We start from the raw sequence: 22,025 nt of genomic DNA, 5'->3' as shown, positions 1-22,025 counted from the left end.
GGTTTGAATATCGGTAATCTGGGGTCAAAAACTAGGTCGCAAGGTCAAATCAAAGATAGACCTTGTGTATGCAATAGGGACTGCATTTCTTGGACGATATGTGTATGGAAAGAATTGGAACCACTGCCTACCCTTGCATGGCCGTAAAAGGCGACCACTTGGTTTTGCTGTAACTCTGTGATTCCAGCAGGTATGCAAATTTTGATTCTTTATTTCGATGTAGATGGGAAATGAAACTAAAATTTGTAGTCCTGTTATAACCATATTGTGTTGGTGCGCTGTAAAACCCAAATGAATAAATAAATAAATGATATTCTGAGGTATCTATCACATATATTACCTAATAGTAAGCTTTGTTAACGTTGTATACTTTCAGGGTGCTTCTTATAACAATCATTAAATGATGAGACACTACAGCCTGCTTTCATACACAAGGCCTGTAGATGGACTTACCCCCTAAACCCCACTGGCACTTCTTCTTCCCTATATTACAAGGCAACTCTTAAAGTAAACTTAGCAGAGAGACACGCAGAAGGAACAAAGAGAAGGAGAGGTAAATAAATAAAAGATGGTTACATTTTGTAAAGCTTCAATTTAATGTTTAGAGTTTCTGCTTTAATTTCTTCCGGTAAATTTGACGATGTAATTTTAGTAAATCTCATTTCTTATCGCAGTCCCGCTTATAACAAGTCTTCTTTCATTCTTGTGAATGGATTGAATATTTACACACTTGTCCACTACAGTGGTCTGACATGCTTTGCAAAGGTTCCATAAATCTTTATTTTGCATCTTTACAAAATCATGCCCTTTTTTTAGACTTGGCAAACTTAGGTTAAGTTTTCTTATATAATCTTGTATCTCGATACCAAGTGATTGAATGGACTAAGTTTGTTTCACTTGTCCACCATGATGATCTGACATGCTTTGCAAAGGTTCCATTACTCTTTATTTTGCATCTTTACAAACTATTGCCCTTTTTTGGACTTGTCAAACTTAGGTTAAACCTAAGTTTCCTTATGTAAACTGATTATCTCGATACCAAGTGATGGAATTAATTGAAACTTTGTTTTCACTTGTCCACTATGATGATCTGACATGCTATGCATAGGTTCCATAACTCTATTTTGCGTTTTTACAAAATTATACCCCATGTTGGACTGATACAGTTCTGTATGTAAACCCACTTATTAATGCGAATAACGCATTGTGAATGGACAGAAACTTCAGTCACATCTCCGCAGATTTGCTCTCTTTTGCACTGCTACAAAATTATGTCCCTTTAAACTTAGAAATTTTATAAGTTCATGTAGGCTGGTATAAAGTTCTACTGTCTTTCAACAGCCCAGGTTTATTTTGCATTAAAATGTTTGCTTCCGTTAGACTGCAGTTGTCTTAAACACCGTGGCCCTTGGTATTTTTAAGGTCATTAAGATCTTGTCTTGGCAAAATTCGTAAAGTGTCTGGTAATAAGTAAAATTGAAAAGGCCAATATTTCAAAACGATGTTCAGAAAAGCTTATTTTGCTTTAAACCAGTATTCTCTAAAAGTTACAGTGGAAAACATTTTAAATTTTGATCCATCAACATTTAAAATATGCAGTGAATTTGGACCGAAATTTTTAAAATGTTCAAAAATACTTTTTGGCATTAAACTAGTATTCTCCGAAAGTTACATGGGAAAATTTTATATTTTGAACCATCGAAAGTTAATACTTGCAGTGAATTTGGACCAGTATTTTCAAAAATGTTCAGAATGCTTGTTTGGCTTTAAACCAGTATTCTCAGAAAGTTACATGGAAATTGTTTTACATTCTGAACCATCAACATTTAAAATATGCAGTGAATTTGGACCAGTATTTTCAAAAAATGAGAAAAATCTTGTTTGGTCTTTAAACCCAGTATTCTCTGAAAGTTACATGGAAATTGTTTTACATTCTGAACCATCAATATTCAAAATATGCAGTGAATTTGACCAGTATTTTCAAAAAATGAGAAAAATCTTGTTTGTCTTAATTCAAACCAATATTCTCTGAAAGTTGTATAGAAATTATTTTACATTCTGAACCATCAACATTTAAAATATGCAGTGAATTGGACCAGTATTTGCAGAAATGTTCAGAAAAGCTTGTTTGCCTTTACACCAGTATTCTCTAAAAGTTACATGGAAATTATTTTACATTCTGAACCATCAACAGTTAAAATATGCAGTGAATTTGTGCCAGCATTTTCATTTTGTTTAAGAAAAGCTTGTTTGGATTTAAACCAGTATTTTGTGAATAATATATAGAAATTATTTTACATTCTGAACCATCAACATTTAAAATATGCAATGAATTGGACCAAAATTTTCTAAAATGTTCAAAAATACTTTTTGGATTTAAACCAGTATTCTTCGAAAGTTATGTTGGAAAATTTTACATTTTGAACCACCGACACTTAAAACTTGCAGTGAATTCGGACCAGTATTCTCAGAAAGTTACATGGAAATTATTTTACATTCTGAACCATCAACATTTAAAATATGCAGTGAATTTGGACCGGTATTTTCAAAAATAAACAAGAAAATCATGTTTGGCTTTAAATCAATATTCTCTGAAAGTTATATAGAAATTATTTTACATTCTGAACCATCAACATTTATTGCAGTGAACTGGACCAGCATTTTCAAAAATGTTCAAAAAGCTTGTTTGGCTTTAAACCAGTATTCTCTGAAAGTTACATGGAAATTATTTTACATTTTAAACCATCAACACTTAAAACTTGCAGTGACTTTGTACTAGTATTTTCAAAAAAATGTAAAAGCTTGTTTGGCTTTAAACCAGTATTCTCTGAAAATTACAATGGAAAACATTTTACATTCTGATCCATCAACATTTAAAATATGCTGTGAATTTGGACCAGTATTTTAAAAAAAAATGTTCAGAAAAGCTTAATTTGCTTTAAATGTTAAAAAGAAAAATTGTGTGGCTCTAAATTAGTATCTTCATGGAAGTTACATTGAACAGTATTTTTCATTTTTAATCAACCATTTTTAAAATTTGCAATTAATTTGGATTTTCACTCTCAAATTGTCAGAAAATCTGACTGTAAATTAGTCTTGTCTAAAAGTTACATATGGAAAATATTTTAAGCATCGAAAATTTGCAGTTAATTTGAACCAGTATTTTCTAAAAAAGTTAAGAAAAGTTTGTTTGGGGTTAAACCAGAATCCTCTGAAAACATGAGTGGCTCCATTAGCCTCTCAATAGTCGTTATCCTGATTTGCAATAGTTCTGAACCAGTATTTTTAAAATTCAGTAGTTTTGGGGAACAGTTTCATTTAAAATTGGGATCAGATTGTTTGGCTCTACAGCTTATATCCTGTATAAAGGGGCTGCCTTAACTAAAAAGCATTTTTCTTAATTGGGAACAAATCATTATGCTCAGCACTAGTATATTCCAAAAAGCAATTGTTTTGGCATTTATATTTTTGTGTTACATCTACCTTTATAAGATATATTTTGCAGAGAAAAAAATAAATAAATTGAATGTCATTATTTTTGGCTGAACATTTTCTAGAATATTCAAATTTAATGCAACTTTAAGAAGGGAACAGGCAGACTTTTTGCATAATGTTCACTTTTCAGTAACATTTTCTTTTTTCTATGGTTCTGGTGAAATACATCTGGAATCTACAAAGCCCATTATACTTAAATCTGACTTGGAACTTCATGTTGAGTAAGTGACATCCTTCCCTTGCATCCATCCCTTGCACTGCACTGTTTCCCAGCACGCATCCCACACACTGCTTGCTTGTCTCTTCCTTGTTCATAAAGGTTCAAGTCAAATTAAGTATAGTGTGCAATTCAAAAATGTATTCTAATTATCACGCTGTTGGTACAATGTATGTAAATAGTTTGTCTGTCCAAAGTATTTTGTATATTAACTATTTAAAAGATTCCAGTGAATTTTTATGGAAAAGTTAGACATGTCATGTAAATTATTCAGGTCAGTACCTAGTATGTAGAGGCCACAGACAAAGAAACTTTTGTACTTCTTGTACTTATTAAACTTTGAACATTTCATTTGATTCCAATAAAACTTTAAACAAATGTAAAACATGATGGTATATGGAGAGTTTGTCAAGATGGGTGATTATGTGAGATCAGGAAACGATTTGCTACTGGTTCATTTATTGCAAAGAAGGACATCTAATTTATTTCTAGAACATTCAGTGATGTAAGACATTACAGGTCTCTTTCAAACGATTTATTAGCTTGAATAGGGTAAAAGAAATATAGGTCAGATTAGGTTATGCTGCTATAATTAATTTCAGTTGGTAAACAAAAAAACCATCTGTTTTTTGACCAAAATGTAATAAATTTCTAGTGCCCATGATATGGGTCATTTTCCAAAAGTACTAAAACAATATGGATAAGGAAAATGTATTAACTGGCTACTGGTTCATGTATCTGCATTTAACAGCAAAATTATGCATTTCTAAGGCAAGATGAATCTTGTTTGTTCATAATTAGTAACTGTTGAATAAAGGTTATTTTATTGTAATGTTAATTTTAGATGGTAAACTAAAGGTTTTTTTTTCCTTTTTGTCCAAAATGTCACTAAAATTTCCAGTGCCTGTGATAATGCTTCTACTGAAAAAAATGGATAAGGGAAATTAAGATACTGGTTCAGGTATCTGCATTAGATGGGAAAATTGTCAATTTCTAAGGCAATATTACATTTTAGTTTTGACAACTGGCTACTGGTTCATGTATTTGCATTAAAAGGCAATTTTATCAGTCTCTAAGGCAAGATGGAATTTATTTTTTTGAGACTGGCTGCTGGTTCATGTTTCTGCATTAAACAACAATATTATCTATTTCTAAGGCAAGATGAAATTTGGTAGTTTTGAGAGACTGGCTACTGGTTCATGTATCTGCATTAAACGACAATATCTATTTCTAAGGCAATATTAAATTTGTTAGTTTTGAGAGACTGGCTACTGGTTCATGTATTTGCATTAAAAGGCAATTTTATCAATCTCTAAGGCAAGATGGAATTTATTTTTTTGAGACTGGCTGCTGGTTCATGTTTCTGCATTAAACGACAATATTATCTATTTCTAAGGCAAGATGAAATTTGTTAGTTTTGAGAGACTGGTAACTGGTTCATGTATCTGCATAATACGACGATATTATTTATTTCTAAGGCAAGATGAAATTTGTTAGTTTTGAGAGACTGGCTACTGGTTCATGTATTTGCATTAAAAGGCAATTTTATCAATCTCTAAGGCAAGATGGAACTTATTTTTTTGAGACTGGCTACTGTTTCATGTTTCTGCATTAAATGACAATATTATCTATTTCTTAGGCAAGATGAAATTTGTTAGTTTTGAGAGACTGGCTACTGGTTCATGTATCTGCATTAAATGCCAATATCTATTTCTAAGGCAATATTAAATTTGTTAGTTTTGAGAGACTGGCTACTGGTTCATGTATTTGCATTAAAAGGCAATTTTATCAATCTCTAAGGCAAGATGGAACTTATTTTTTTGAGACTGGCTACTGTTTCATGTTTCTGCATTAAATGACAATATTATCTATTTCTAAGGCAAGATGAAATTTGTTAGTTTTGAGAGACTGGCTACTGGTTCATGTATCTGCATTAAACGACAATATCTATTTCTAAGGCAATATTAAATTTGTTAGTTTTGAGAGACTGGCTACTGGTTCATGTATTTGCATTAAAAGGCAATTTTATCAATCTCTAAGGCAAGATGGAACTTATTTTTTTGAGACTGGCTACTGTTTCATGTTTCTGCATTAAATGACAATATTATCTATTTCTTAGGCAAGATGAAATTTGTTAGTTTTGAGAGACTGGCTACTGGTTCATGTATCTGCATAAAACGACAATATCTATTTCTAAGGCAAGATGAAATTTGTTAGTTTGTTTAGGATGATATTAGTTCTCTTTTAGCTGATTGTCATTGTAGGGTCATAATTAGTAACTGTTGAAAAACTGTTTTGCCAAAACTAGAGTATGAATCATCTTTAAAGATATTGAAAAAAGCTAAGGGGAGACTGTTCCTGCTTTCTGTATTCTACTAAAAGGTATTTTAGGGACAGTCGTTATAGGATAAAGGCAACAGATATACTGGTACTTATTACTAGAAATTACGGTAAGATTTCACGTATTGCACTTTTAGAGGATAGTTCCTGTCATTCCAGATACAAAGACTAACTACTGGTTTATAAAACTTTCTAGGATTGCATCTTTATGTATCATTGCAATATATAACAATTTAGGTAAATATTCTAGTTCAAATGTTTAGGCTATTGACAAACTTGTTTATTGTAAAGTGTTTTGGGCATTCGCCTCGACCACACTTCAGAAGTATCACTTTTACCTAAAGCTTAATTGACGGACAACCACTTCCTTCTAGTATTTCTAAGGTTATGGTTAGAATTCAGAAAGATGATGGAAACTAGAGTATTCTTTCCACAATAAATTAAAGAAGTGTTACTATCATACAAATGCATTTCAAAACTGGTCAGTTCTGACGATGCTGAATATTAAGAACTTTTGCAGACACTGCAAGATCTTTGTTTAGTAGGATAAGAAACTTTTTATCATGGGAACTACAACCAGCATAAGTAAAAATGAAATGATACTTGATAATTACCTTTGTTTGACAATGTGAATCTAAAAACTCCCAAGCATATGATTTATTTAGCATGGCAGATTATTAGAATTCAACAATGGATATATTTGTGATGAGCAGGAAAGTGTTAGTAATAATATATTGGAGTTGGGGAGAGGGCGGGCATAAAAAGGTTATATTATAGGATCAGTTCCTTGCTATATATTAATGTAATTTCATGAACTACTATATCTGTCAACGTATTTCTGAAATGAATTTCATATCTTAGTGAGTAAAGCTGCAGATAATTTGTTTAATTGAAGTTACTTAATAAGATCATATTTTATGAAAAACCACTAAAAGATGTCAGCCACTGTAAAGCTGTCAGTCAGTATAAAGTTGTCAGCCACTGTAATTGTATTTTTAGGAATCAGCCATTGTTGTTACACCACATCTATACATTTTTAATACTGGCAATATATTTCATCTTGACTATATAGGGGTGATAACCCTGCCTTAAGTATACGGCTTTTGCCAAAGGTGCAGACACAGGACCTATTGTAAGGTGTATGTAAAATTTATATTAATTATTTCAAAGAAAGGTGTCTATACAAAATGTTCTTTCTTACAAAAAATACGTTATACTTAAGATACTACCTTATCATTTATTTTGTCAATGCTTGTAGCTGGGTCGGTTTTACTTCCTGCATTTAGTACAATTATCAACGGTTATGGATATGGTAGGATGAGGCAAAATAAAAACTGGCTATTGGTTTCAGAAAACTGCCATATCACCACATTTTAAGGATAGTTTTAGATAGTTTTAGATATGTATTTTTTGACTAAATTTCAGTAGATAGTGATGATAAGGTAGCACATGGTATTTTACTGCCACTGTTTGTGTGAAAGTGTGTTGTATGATTGTGTTTAAGTCAGTCCTCGTCGCATAACAAGATAACAGGAATCGCCATATCATTGTATGCAACAATTGTAGCCAGGCTATGTGCAAAGTTCGGAAAAAATCTATCATTAGAAGAGGGCTGCTCCTTGGTCATATCGTTCTTTTTTGTATATGGGTAGGACTGTTGTACTGCTATCTTATAAAATCAATTTTGTACAATTGTTAAGAATAAAATAAGACTTCATATTTCTTGCATACTTCATATTATTAGGATATGGTAGAATAAGGAAAAATATTCTGGCTACTGGTTTTTATGAAACTACCATATCACCACATTTTAAGGACAATTTTGGCCAAATTCATTTATTTTTGGACTAAATTTCAGAGATAGGAATGATATGGTAGAATATAGGAAGTTTCATCATTGAATATTTTTGCAAGATGTGTATTAGTAAATAGTTGTGTATCAGTATATAGTGTTTGAGCTGAGTGCGAGAATTTCTGAAGTCAACCCGACTGCTGACGAGATAATACTGGAAAAGGACTGTCAGAATTTTGGATTTCTTTGGTTTATAAATAGATTGGCAGCTCCTTGGACGTGTAGTGTACCTTTTTTTTTATTAAAGTTACTGTCAAACTTGACAGTCTTAGGGATACAACACTACCATGTCATTATGCTTGCACATGATAATGTAGTAAGTAGTCATCTAAGTTTAGAGAAAATCCTCAGCTTGTAAGTTTACTGGCAAGTTAAAGCGTAGCATACTTTTATTACATTTTTCATTGTATTATTGGAGTATTCGTTTTAGGACTATGGTTACTATGATTACAGGTCTACAAATTAAACTACCACTTCCATTTATTAATCTTATGTTAGGGATATGGTAGAATAAGCAAAGAAATATACTGGCAACTGGTTTCAGAAAACTATCATATCACCATATTTAAGGGCAGTTTTGGCCAGGCCTTGCTTTAAACTTTTTCTGTGCTCCGACCAGCCGATCAAAATTATTATGGGCGACTTCGGAGTACAGCAGATATATTTTTAGCTGCTGCATGTGCCTGTATTTTTGGTTTTTTTAACTAAATTGCAAGAAATAGGGATGACATGGTAGAATATGGTTAAAGAAAGAATAAAGAAATTAACAGATTTTTAGCAATTAAATTAATGTTAAAATGATATGTAGATAAATTTGGACATTTTAAGTATATAAGATATATCATAAAATTTTACTTATCCCGTACAACATAGTAAATGAATGTTGAATGAATGTTTTTGTGAAGCACAGTGAATGAATGTTGAATTAATTATTTTGTAAATCTGTGAGTGAATGTAAACTTTAATGAATTACTTTGTAAAACAGTTACTGAACATTAAATTCAAAATTATTTTTACAAACAATGGACGGACTGTAGTTAGTAATATTGTAAAACAGTGGCAAGACTAGATTTTGTTTTTACTTTAGTTACTTTTATAGTTTAATTTTAAAACATACAATTGCAAGATCTCAGTGGTTTTTTGTAACATACAATGGCCTGATCTTTAAGTGGGTTTAATTTGTAACAGTGGCAAGATCTCTGAGTGTGTAAAATTTGTAACAAATTTGCATATTCTGCCTAGCTAAATTCATAAGTGGCATTTAAGCTTGGACAAGTTTTCAAATAACTTTATTGATTGAAGTATCAAGTTTTATATTTTCTTCTAACCTATTTTTTATAGTTGTAGTCCATGTGTAAGTCGTTTTAGCATACTTTTTCAAAGTAAGAATGACAGAACTTATACTGATAATCGTGCCTGCCATAAAGTTATTTACCCATATGAGATTTTTTTAATTAATCTTAATTGTAAAAGTTTAAAGTTTGTTTCTTGGTTGAGATTAGACACAAAGTTAACTTAAGAGAAATGAATTAAATTTGATACAGTAAGATTGTTAGCATTTTTTGGTAATCTTGCAGTGAAGATAAGGTCTGTGTTTTTTTGTTTTGTTCATTAAAGTCAAACCTGACATATCCCTGAACTATTGATCGAGACTGCTGTCATACCATCGACGGTCCCGGTGCTAATATATCCGAAAGATGGAGTTGTGTGGGTGTACCTTGTCTATATTTTTGTGCTGACAGTATTTAGATGAAGATTATTCCTTTGAGAATCAGGGATTGTCAGGATTTTCCTCTGCCATGTTCAGTTTTGCCTATGACAACTGACTGTATTCAGAGAGCCATCTGCCCTGGATGTTTGGCAAGAATTGTTCTTTCCATATTTGCCTGCCGATGACAGCTACTTCAATCCTTTTACTGTCAATCAAGACTACTAGCGTAACCATCGAGGGTCCCGGTGCTTATATATCCGCAAGATGGGGTCGTGTAGGAGTGACTGGTCTACAATTCTGCGCCGGCGGGTTGCTAGATGAGTTGTTCCTGTGTTGAGAGAGGCGGAATCGAGGATTGTCTGGTTTTGTCTTTTCCAGGTCTAAGCTTGTCTTTGTTTAACTGGCAGAACTTGCATTCAGCAGGATTTAATTTTGTTCTCCCTTACCAGAATAGGCAAACAATTTGCCGAGTTTGTTTTGCACAATTATTTTTTTACATTTCCTTTTCTTTTTCTCATGTTCCAAGAGGCATGATGATTTGATAAGTGTTCAAGTTAATTGATAGGATAAAACATATTATGACAGGATCCATAAAGAACATTGAACGGTTCTCATTTTATAGAGTTATGGTGACATGTAAGCCCAGGATACTGCGGCCTTTGCAACAGTTTCTTCCACATTCACTTTGGTTTTAGCCACTGATTTTCTTATAGGCTTATGCCACTGAGTACTTAATATATTAATTTACATTAATAGGGAATTGTTTAACGGTTTTAATTTAATTACCTAACATTTGATTAAACTACAATACATTTTGAAAAGTATTATTATAGAATTTAATTCTGGTAAGTCTTATTTGCATATGATATCTATTGAATGCGAATGGTATTGTTCTATCATAGGTTAATAGTGAAATAATTTGATATTGTCACTGCATATTTTAGGAACTTACACTGTGTTGACTTTAATGGGTTTATTCTAGGGGCACTGATGCTTATCTGACACAGTGATAAGCTATAATATGGTCATGTAAAGGATAAGTAAATTAAACTAAATTAGCTTGCATATAGTTAAGGTTAATGTAAAGCATATGTTATTAAAAAGATAGTTGCTATGGGACATTAATGGAAGGAACTTACATGCATAAAAATTTGATACAGCAGTTCTTCTTATGCAGGATGATTGGCGGTAAGGATTTACACCTTGTTATCTTACAAATAGGTATGTAAACACTTTGGATCAAAAAGAATCTTATACATATATAGTTTATTCTCATAGCAACCTTGGGCAAAAATATGACAAAATTACAGTAATTGAAGAACAAATTCATCATTTCTTTGACAGTTAGTTGCTGGCACATGTTTTTCTTGTAAGTGGACTTTCTTTAACTGGTGTAATAAAGTATAACATAAGAAACCTACATTTCACTCCTTTCAGTGCTCAGCAAACACAAAAATAGCATTATCTCTCTAATTATTCTGTTGAATATTTTTGCAAAAATGTAATACATACAGAATACAACTTTCAGTGTCAGTCCAAGGTCAAGGTGATTGTCAGATAGTCTGTTGTCAAATTTAATTCTCTGCACAAAGGCTTGCCATAATGAAAAATGTTTTATGCAATATTCAATCATACTTTGTTAACAGAGCTGCAAGCTAATGCCACATGCAAGTTATTTATTTACAGTTTAATTAAACTGTTCAAAAGCAATCTAGTTATTATTGAATTCAACATCAATTTGTTGCTGGACACAAGCTTTAGAAAAAAAAGGGAGATTATGTCATTGCATTGGTACATAATACATAATGAAGTCTTATTACAATGTTATTATACGATTATACAAATTATACGAGAACTACTATTCTGTTGTAGATTTAACCTATGTTTTACTTATCTATTACATCTTAAAGGACTGAGGGCAAGGATCAAATCCATTTTTCCGCTTATCCTATATTTTCTACTCTTGCTGTTCTGTCCAGTCTATTCTTCTTGCTTGTACCGACATTCAGCTGGTCTTCCCAGTCGAGTACCTTTCCTATGTTACTAGTGTCGCTATTACACCCATACAGCTTTCATTATACATCTAGCTAGCTATCCCATGGCGCTATTTATGGTAGATTTTCCCATGATGCTAGCCAGGGTGTTTACTTTATCTAGCTATCTTTCCTATGTTGCTGTAGTGTCGCTATTACACCCACCCAGCTTTCATAATATATACACATCTGGCTAGCTATCCCATGGTGCTACCAATTGGTTTTCCCATGATGCTAGCCAAGTTGTTTACTTTTTCTATCTTTCCTATGTTTCTAACTATATTTCCTATGTTTCAACAGTGTCGCTATTACACCCACCCAACCTTCATAATATACATTTGGCTAGCTATCCCATGGCGCTACAAATAGATTTTCCCATGATGCTAGCCAGGGTGTTTACTTTATCTAGCTACTTTCCTATGTTTCTACAATGTCGCTATTACACCCACCCAATTTTCATACAATACATCTAGCTAGCTATCCCATGGCGCTACTAATGGTAGGTTTTCCCATGATGCTAGCCTGGGTGTTTACTTTATCTAGCTATCTTTTCTATGAAGCTACAGTGTCGCTATTAGGCACATCCAGCTTTTCTATTATACATCTAGCTAGCTATCCCATGGCGCTACTAATAGTAGGTTTCCATGATGCTAGCCAAGTTGCTTACTTTATCTAGCTGTCTTACATTCCATCCATCTAGCTGTAATATTCCAGTTATCTTTTTCTTGATCCAAGTCTATCAGTCCTTCAAATAGTTTGCAACTAATTCTGTCTGTAATTTACAAATCTTCAAACATAATATAGTTGACCATTGTGACAAAAAGGTAATAGTGACTTTAAATTTTGGGGTTTGAATATATAGAAATGTACAGAATGCTTGTGTAATAATAAGGTGATCTCGGTTTTTGGTTGGCGTGACTTTTAAGTTTTAAAACAAAGATGGATTTAAAAAAAGAATGTTTCAGGTTGGTAGTTCTCGCATAATAAAAGTATCTGATAATAATTATTATATTAAATATTTTCAGATGAAGCATGTGGGGGAAAGCTAGTAAAAATGTTATTTGAATATTGCTTAGTTCAAAGTTGATCAAATTCTAGTCCAGCAAGCAAATTTTTTCACACTATCAAAAGTTCCTTGTGTGTACTATGGGATCAACCATATAGATAGGAATAAGTGGCGAGCTGACAATACCCACAATAGTGTGCACTCTGTAACTGAGGTATTTCTTGCGCAATTTTACTTTGTCAATTTGTTAGTATCAAGACTAAGTCCAGTAACTAGATGAATTAAAGTTTTGACCGTTGCACAATAAAGTGGTGAGGTTGCTGTTAATTTATATTAAGATAAAAAATTCCATAACTGTTGAAACGGAGTGAAATTTTGGGATTAAAACACAATTCTTTGATACTGAAGGTCACAATTTTGAAAGTTCAACAAATTTTAACTGGAAAATTGCTGTGTTAAAACTTCTGTGCATGGCAGTTCCACCGAGGTATTTGTCGATTTTTTTTCTTTGGCATTGCTGGAAATTATAGTACCATGAATTTTTGTTTATAAACTGGTAATGTGATTTAAAACACAGTGAAATCAATTGATGTTAAAAGTATTGTTTAAGTTTTTGGCCAGGTGTTTTATGGAAAAGTACTTTTTAAGTTAAATTTATGTGTAAGACAGTGGCAAGTTGGATTAATGTCTAAAGAACACAGTGGCAAAGCCTTTAGGATGAATTAATGTCTTAAGACACAGTGGCAATGTCTTTAGGTTGCATACATGCAATAACACATGGGTTAATATCTTTAGGTCGGACTAACGTCTTAAGGTCTGTACTTTGATTCAATAGGTTGAAGGCCGTAAATTGAAGTTCATAGTTCTCTGCAACAAATGCATGGATCACCAAAAATATCAAGGTCAACTTCAGTAACCACCAGTTGATTTTGTTTCCATTATTAAGGCATTTGTATTTCTTTGTGTTCTGATTTCGACCACTTAAAAATATTTCAGCAGAATGTCAGCTTACGCTAGTTTTACCAGTAATGGGCCCTTTAGTGTGTCGAATATCATGGCATAAGCAGTCTTTTCACAAACTTTAATAAAGAGGCACAATCATGCATTATTGTAGTACACTTCAAAATTAGTAAGTTCTGGCCAGTTTTTCTTAAGTTACTACCTTTGAATGTATTTAATATGCAAGATACAGTGGAAAGGTCAGTGTTTTAGTTGAATATCTAAGATTTAATGACAAGTTTAATGTGTAGGTATATTTTTTCCAAAAACTGTCAGTCAGTCAGAACCTGCAAGAGTTATTACTGTCGAATTAATCAAAATTGCAAAATTTAGTGACACTCCAGTATTTATATAGCTCATATTTGAACATACTTGCCTCCGTTTTTCACTTTATAACCAGTCTGTTTAGACCAGTATCTTCAGAGTAACTGCTCTTGAATAAGTCAGAATTGTGAAAATAAAGTTTCCACTTCACCTAATTATTAGTCAGTCTATCTCCTCAATAAATTATGCATTTACTCCAGCCTACCACCAGTTACCGTTTGCATGCTATTGAAAAAAGAAATTGGTTGCAAGTTGACCTTAACTTTAACTAAACCAAACCAAAAACAATATTGTATACATCATTGTCTATTATAAATCTGAAAGCCTTCAAAATTGTGTTTCAGATACATTAGCAGTGTCTATTAACTCGATAATGTAGGTAAAACATGTCTTTTACAGTTATTTTGTAAAAATGAAACATAATGTATTTACTTGATGGAAATAAGGTTAAGGTAATGTGTAAAAGAGAGGCAAGGTCTGAAAGTTGATAAAATCTGTCACGTGGATACTTAGTAAATATCCAAGCCACATTGCAAGAAAGCAGCCTACTAAACTATAATAGTTTGCATATATCATATGCTTCTTCGGCTCTCTTCGTGTAGCTTAAATAAGATTTGAAAGCTGGGTTAAGTTCATGTTATAGAATGGTAAAGTCTGAGTTATGGTTTATATAAAGGTATATGCTAGGTCACAAGGTCCAATTACAGAAATACAGTTGAGACATTTTTTTTCTCTTACCTACATGTGCCCCTTCATAGTTTGTTTAGAGAAATGTAAGTCAAGGTAGATAGTGGGTCATCTGAGTCATGAACTTGGTAACAAGGTCAAATAATGGAAAACCCCTGTAACCTACATGAAGCATGTCAGAAAGTTTATTTTTAAGAAATTAATAGACAGGAACTTTGTCATCTTGGTTCCATATTTTTTTATATTCCCTTAACTATTGATCGAGCCTACAAACGACACCATCGAGGGTCCCGGTGCTAATATATCCGCAAGATGGGGTCGATTGCGGGAGTAACTGATCTTAAATTCTGCGCCGGCAGTGTTAAGATGAAGGTTGTTCCTGTGGGTACAGAGAGATGGGAATAAGGGTAATTAACTAGGTGTTTTTGTCAAATTACAAAGCTTAGAGGAGACCTTTCCTCCCTGGCCTACCCGAAGCCTGTCAAGTTTGTTTAAAAACGTTTTAGTTAAGGTAGATATTAGGTTATCTTAGTTATAAACTTAGTCACATGGTCAAATCATAGAAACCCCCTGTTCTTGCTATAGATGGGCCATTTTCTGTCTAACCTACCTGAAGCATACCAAAAAGTTTATTTTTTAAGAAATTAAGAGTTAGATAGGAACTTAGTTACAGTCATCTCTGGCCAAAATCTAAGTCAATGGCTTAGCTTAACAATACATAAGCCAAATGTTTTTTGATAATGTAAACTTTTAGAATGTTTGCCAAAGTTAAAAACTGGGACTTCTAAGGTTAAAACATAAAGTTATTTCTCTGTAATGTAACTCATATGAAACATTTAGGAACAATTTTAAAATAGACAAATACTAAGTCACTAGGTCAAGTCGGTATGAGATGTAAAATTGGGTTTAAAAATCTAGCACCAACTCAACTCCTAATTTATGTAAAATGTAGCAAACTTGAATTTTTAAATAATTAGTATTTTATAAAAGGATGGCTGCCCTTTAACAAATTGGTTGGAATGAGCATTTTTATATGCCCGAAGGGACGTATTATGTTATACCCGGTGTCCGTTTGTCTGTCTGTCCATCCGTACGTTAGCAAATTCGTGTCCGCTCTGTAACTCTAGAATAGCTTGAAGGAGTTAGTAGAAACTGGCTTTAATGTGGTACAACATGGATGATACCTCCAATTTTTAGGTGTATTCTGACATATCTGTACCTGGTATTGTTTTCTGTGGTCTTACTTTTTTTTAAAATTTCTTTTGTTGTTCCTGTCTTTTGGGCCTTTACAGTCAATTTCTTTAGATTTTTCTCCCATCTTCTGATACAACCATTCGGTCACACTTAAGATGTCAAAGGTCATAACTTCGGGCATATATTGCTCCGCATTGCGGTGCTCTTGTTTCGTTTTCTGCCAATCTTCCAGACTGCCAAAGAGGAGGTGCTGCTTCAAAAGATTGGCAGAGTTGCATTTTCTTACAGCTGCCAAGGCCTGACAGATACCTTAACTATTGATCAAGCCTGCAATCGGTACCATCGAGGATCCCGGTGCTTATATATCCGCAAGATGATATCGTGTGGGAGTAACTGTTCTACAATTCTGCGCCGGCAGTGTTTAGATGACAGTTGTTTCTCTGGGTTAAGAGATATGGGAATCGGGGATTGTCAGGATTTTATTTCTTTCAGGTCCAAACCCTGCCTATAACAACTGACTGTTTGTTCCGTCCATGCATGCAGTCGGCAGGATTTTCTTTCAGCGTCAAGACCTGTCTAGAGTAACCTCTGTATGAAAAAGGCAGGATTTATTTCTTTTCCAGTTTCAAGATCTGCCTTAGACAGCAACATAATGTTCAGCTGAACATATAGAGGGCAGAATATTTCTTGCAGATTAAAGGCCTGACAAGATTCCTTAACTGTTGATCAAGACTGCTATGACGTTACCATCGAGGGTTCCGGTGCCTATATATCCGCAAGATGGAAGCGTATGGGGGTAACTGATCTACAATTCTGTGCCGGCGGGTTGCTAGATGATAGTTGTTCCTTTGTTGAGTGAGATGGGAATTGGGAATTGTCAGGATTTTTTTCTTTTTCAGGTACATTCCCTGCCTAGGCAACTAATGTGTGTTAAACTAGGACGGAACATACATTTGGCAGGATTTCTATTTCTTTCAGGTCCACACCCTGCCTATGACAACTGACTGTTTGTCCGTCCATGCATGCAGTCGGCAGGATTTTTTTCAGTGTCAAGACCTGTCTGGGCAACTAATGTATGGTACACTTGGACGGAACATACATTGGGCAGGATTTCTATTTCTTTCAGATTCAATACCTGCCAGGAGCGGGCAGGATTTTTTCTGTTTCAAATTTTCTACCAACCTTTGCCTTTCATCAAAAGGGCAGGCCAGACTGACAGACATTTTTTTCTTTTAAGTAGTCGTTCAGCACATTTCTGCACTTTTTATTAAAACAAGCTTTCTTAGTATAACAATTCTTTGGCAGTTTTTCCTGTTTTGGCATATTTCTAATTTCAGTCTTGAAAGCAAGAGACATTCCCCGGCAAATTGAAACGGTTCTAACTCGTGCATATGTCATCTTCCTTATGTCTGTCTACATGCTATCTTCATTTAGTAAGTATTTTCATACAGTATAATATACAATATCCTCTTTTAGGTGGTAATACATATTTTTATACATAAAAACCTGTTCAAAGTAGTTACTTATGCATATTTCCCATATATATCATTAAACGTACTTATCAGCATTTAAACATGTACGAGGGGCGTTTAAAAATTCACTGAAAAGTACTCTTTAAAATATTCTTTTCGGGTCCTTTTTCTGCTCAGTTTTGAAAAAATGTGATAGATAAGAATATAATGAATCTCAGTACTTAAATTACAAATAACCAGAACATGAACATTTATAATATTGTTTGAAATGTTTCTTTATATAGGCAGTGATACAGATGAGTTAAATGTTACTCCATGAAAAATGCCGATACAGAGTCCTGCAGCCAAAGACCCCAGTGCTGTCTCCTGCAGTAGCTAGACCTTCAAGTCATTTCATCATGACATCTGTTGTATCTATTCCAAAATAATTATTATTGTCAGTACTTAAATACCTCCGGAACTACCTTGTAAAAAAGTAGACATGGAGAGAAAAAGGATTATATGACTCATCTATGGACTCCTTTATAGACTAGTCTTCTACAAAATAATTAAAACAATTGTAGCCAACTTTTTATCATATCCGTTGCCGACGGTAAAAGCAACAAAAATGTAGTTTTTGCCTTTCTTCTTTTGACTGCATTTATATATGATTTTGGTGTTTGTGTGTTAAGATGCAAGAATAAAATATGCTCGACTCGTGACATCTGCGGATGTCTCTAAATTGCTTTTTGTACTTTTAGCATGTGTAAATGTTGAGTTCTGCTCAACCCGGGGCTAGAGGGTGTGGACGGTAGCATGCATTTCAACTACCGTCCATGAACAGGCTCAATCAAACCGAGCCTGCAACATTTTTCGTTTTTGTCGTGTTGAGCGACCTTTGAAGTTTCTACTTTTCTCTATTTTACAACAGTTCATGTGTGACCAAGAGGCTATGGTTATTGACATTGGAACAGATGCTCTTTCCTTTAAGGGGTGGAAACTTTTTGAAATGTATAGGTCTATGTAGATTTCTGTGTTATGAGGAAGTTTTTTCACCTGACTGAGAAACTAAGAAAAGTTTGATGGTTATTCCCAGGTCTTCCTCATAACATGCATCTATTTCGTTGTAAAGTGGATTGAAACATTTTAATATTGTAAATACTTCAACTTGTTACACTTAATACTCTTGTGATGCAAATACTGTATTGTTTTTGTGTTTTGTCTGTTATAACAGTAAGTAAACTTTAAACATATTTTATTGTTTTTCTCATTTATAACAATGCTTTTAGTAAATAGATATAAAATCTGTAAAGTTTTAAGGTTTACATATTACATCTTCAGATGTGTGTTTTATATACCTGTTCACCCCTTCTACAATGTAGTTTTTAGCTTGACTATACAAATTATGTGGAAAGCTATCCTACTCGCCTTTGCGTCGGCGTCCTTCCGCGTCATCTTTGTTAAAGTATATGCACTTTGTCTTTATCTTTTTATCCCCCGACGAAAGTCGGATGGATATAGTTTTGGCGTTGTCCGTCCGTCCGGAGCCATATCTAGGAAATTGTTGGGAATATTTATATAAAACTTCATATACATTTTCACCACTATGAGTTTTTGCGGCCCACCAAGTTTGTCAGATTGCCCTAGTAACACCAGAGTTACGGTCCTTAGAAGTTTTTAGTGTTAACTATATAGGGTAAATATGGCAATTTCTGCATCATAACTTTTGATATATTTGACGTAGAACTATGAAACTTATAAAGAATTTAGATCACCATATTGTGGTTGTGTACACACAATTTCTTTCGGATTAATTCTGTAAATTAAGAGATTGCCCTTTAATTGTAGAAAAATCCACATATTTGTACATAAGAAACTTACCATTTGGTAGAATTTCATTAAATTTCATTCTTTTCCAAGAACATTTATTGTAAACATGTGAAGTTGTGTACCCACACCTGGTCACCCCCTTACCTTGATCACACCCCCCACAACCCCCACAAAAGAAAAAAATATTCATTCCTTATTTTAGATTTTTTTCAAAAAAACACCATATACATGTTCACCACTATGAGCTTATGGCCCTTAGAAGTTTCTAGTGTTAACTATATAGGGTACTATAGATATGGCAATTTCTGCATCATAACTTATGATATATTTGACCTTGAACTATGAAACTTAACCAGAATTCAGAGCACTATAATGTGGTTGTGCACACAAAATTTCGTACGGATTTCTTTTGTAACGTCAGAGTTATCGCCCTTTAATTGTCTAAAAATCCACATATTTGTACATAACAAACTTACCATTTGGCAGAATTTCATTAGATTTCTTTCATTCTTTTCCATGAACATTTATTATTAACATGTGAAGTTGTGCACCCACACCTGGTCACACACTTGTCTTGGTCACACCCCTTCCCCCTCCCAATCCCCCTCCCCTACCCCCGAATTTTTTTTTCATTCCTTATTTTAGATATTTTTCAAACCTTCCATGAGTATTTATCAACATGCAAGTTGTACCATTCCCCCACCTCGCTCCCCCACCCAGTTATGCCCACCACTGATTATGCATCCTCTGCCCCCCTACTTCACTATTTTTTTTTCATAATTTTCCATCAATATTTATAATCAACATGTGAAATTTTGTTTCCTTACCCGTTCCTCCCCACCCTCATAAAAAATAAACTCATACATATATATATTTCCATTCCTTATTTTTTTTATAAATGTTCAAACCTTCAACATGTTAAGTTGTGACTACACAAACCTTGCCCCTCAGCTATGTTCAAGATATCTTACTTGATTGTGTTCTCTTAAGGACATCTTTTCTTTAAAGTTAAATTGTACATGAACTTGTCAAACAGCAACACCTGGTGGCAAACCACTCAAAGAATATTTCGTTCCAGTTAAACTTCAAGCTCACATTTCAATTAAGGTTGAGAATTAGGCCTTGAGAAACAAAAATGAAACAACGCCAAATCATAGAAAGAGTTGTTTATCACGAAAATTGAACAGCATGTAAAACATGTATATTACTCTACCAAACAAGTGTCCGTATACTGATATAAACATTGAATTCCAGAAAAGGACTGCTTACAGGGGCCCCACTTACGGACAGTCAAACGCCTTTAAAAACATCATTTTCAAAGAACTGTTACACATGCTCGTTTTGATGCATTTACAATAGCGTGCGATCATCATGTGACACAAGGACCATAACTCTTATAATAATATTTCATGAATCATTCCCCTTTTACTTAAGATTTCTGGTTAAAGTTTTGGTGCACTTTCACTTTTGTTTCATTTATTTATAAAAGGATTTGATTAAAACTTAATTGTTCCACATCATCACTCGCATCATAATTCATATGACACAAGGTCCATAACTCTTACACACGAGTTCATGAATTGTGCCCCCATTTTAGCTCACCTGAACAAAAAGTGCTCGTGATGAGCTATTGTGATCATGCTGTGTCTGTGTATACGACCTTCAAGTCATCCGTCTGTCGTCAACAGTTGTGTTTAAACTTGGCCTTGATGTTTCTTAGGTGGTCCTTTACCACAGTTGTTCAAATGCTTCTTCTTGGTTGCACATAGGGGCAACCGGAGCTAAAAATAGAAAATCTTCAAACGACCTAAACCACTGGTACGATTTTTGAATAATTTCACACAAATGGTCCTTGTGCCTCCCGCTACCAAGATTTTCAAAAACTAATTCGTCAAAAAAATCGACCAGGGGCATGGTCACTTTTCCCTATATGTATATAGATCTTCTTGGGTGAAACTGATATAGTTCGAATTTTAAATAATTTGACACAAATGGTCCGTGTCTGACCCTCGACCAAAACTGCGAATTTAGCCTCTAACAGTTTGCATCCGATTTGCATTGATTCAAACGTACAAGTCTAAGACAATTAACAGAATATTCCAGTATATTAGGAAGAAACAACATTCAATTTAGTTATTGTACTTTTACATAAGTGACCTTGTATGTCAATTTGAAAATTTGTCAAGTAACGGTACTTGACAAAATGGAGCTTGACAGATTTTTATAAAATAGAAAATGGTAGCAAAATTATAAATATACATATCCTTTTTAAATAATCCATTATTTTGTTGGTATCACAAATATTTCTATCATGCTACATGCATTTTGAAAATGTCTGAAAAAATAAATATGACTGGCAATATGATGTGTATTATTTTCTTTTGGCTTCCAAAAATAATGTCATCTAATTGTCAATCATGTTCATTATCTTCATGAGAATTCAGGAATCATATGTCCCGATTTCTGCTAATTTACAAATTTGTGGTAATAAGCTTTCAGAAATAATTCTTTTGTGCATACATTTACGAAGTTTGCCGTTTTTAGTCAACACGGAGAGTAGCCAGAGTTAACACCTATGCATTTCTGAATTGCTTGTAGGACATATCGGACTGATCATTATTGTCTTAGTTTTTGCATTGTGACTACATTCGTAAACAATTTCTTGTCAAAAGTGGACATAGGGTACATGACATATAATGACAATAAGCATTTCTTTTTTCCCCCTCTTATTCTGCTCACCATGGTTGGTATCGGCGTCACTCCTTGGCTTAAGTTCTGCATGCATATGGTTATCATTTAAAGGCATATAGCTTTGAAACTTTGCTTTCATTTTTTAGGTCAATTACCAACCTTACTGGGTCAAGTCCCATAGCTCTAACTTGTATT

General features: G+C 33.6%; 1 long non-coding RNA gene across 1 annotated transcript; it reads left to right on the top strand.

The window, feature by feature from the left end:
- The first annotated feature begins 381 nt into the window (after window positions 1-381).
- Window positions 382-18,562, top strand: LOC123560256 (uncharacterized). The gene is made up of 3 exons (XR_008372825.1): window positions 382-553; window positions 17,196-17,291; window positions 17,615-18,562. It is a non-coding gene; the product is annotated as an uncharacterized LOC123560256 (long non-coding RNA).
- The last annotated feature ends 3,463 nt before the right edge of the window (window positions 18,563-22,025 follow it).

This window comes from Mercenaria mercenaria, chromosome 10 (assembly GCF_021730395.1).
Source record: "Mercenaria mercenaria strain notata chromosome 10, MADL_Memer_1, whole genome shotgun sequence".
Lineage (NCBI taxonomy): Eukaryota > Metazoa > Mollusca > Bivalvia > Venerida > Veneridae > Mercenaria > Mercenaria mercenaria.
The sequence above is the reverse complement of the archived record's forward strand: the minus strand, read 5'-3'. Positions and strand labels throughout refer to the sequence as shown.